General features: G+C 29.9%; 1 pseudogene; it reads left to right on the top strand.

The window, feature by feature from the left end:
• Positions 1 to 726, top strand: part of LOC119591611 — a 25,189-nt pseudogene that overhangs the window by 8,702 nt on the left and 15,761 nt on the right.

Here is a 726-nt window from a genome sequence, read left to right as displayed (position 1 = left end):
CATCAACATAGAAATAGACATCGGTTATGTACAGGTCAGTGCATGAGAACATTTTCAGACTAGTTTTCAATAAGGGAACAGGTATTTAGAAAGAGTTTGTGAAATTAGAATGAAATAGTTTAGTCTAGGATTGAGTTACAGCTATTGAAATGCCAAGGTATTTTATTATGTTCTAAATATAGGATAGAAAGTCTTTCAAGCGACAGGGATATCTTTTTTTTTCTTTGAGGAGTAAACCGTTTTTAGAGAAAACAAAAAGAATGTGTTAATGAGGAAAGAAATAGGGGGAGCACTGAATTAGGCTTAATAGTATTGTTTTATTTAACTTGACTACATGTGCATAAATTTGTCTTTGAGTAGCATCTTGCATTTGTTCAGGTAGTGTAATTTCTTTGATGTTATTACCTGTCTAAAAGGTATAGTTCAACAATTAGAAGTTTTAGAAATTTAAGAAATTTAAACTTTTTTATTTTTAGAGGAAAGTTCTGCATATGTAGGCCTATAACTAGACAATAATGAGAAAAATTATAATTAATGAAATTGAATTTGTCTTAATGCATGATGGATACTATGGTCTTGCTTTATATATTGGAAAAAAAAGTTATATTGCTTAGTGATAATGAAATAATTAGCGACTGAGTTTGCTGAACAAAATTTATTCAGTGCATAATGCTTAAAATAATGCATTCTCAGCTTGATGTCGTGAGAACAAAGAGCATGTGCAGA

This window comes from Penaeus monodon, chromosome 29 (assembly GCF_015228065.2).
Source record: "Penaeus monodon isolate SGIC_2016 chromosome 29, NSTDA_Pmon_1, whole genome shotgun sequence".
NCBI classification, from domain to species: domain Eukaryota; kingdom Metazoa; phylum Arthropoda; class Malacostraca; order Decapoda; family Penaeidae; genus Penaeus; species Penaeus monodon.
This window is presented reverse-complemented; position numbering and strand designations above follow the sequence as displayed.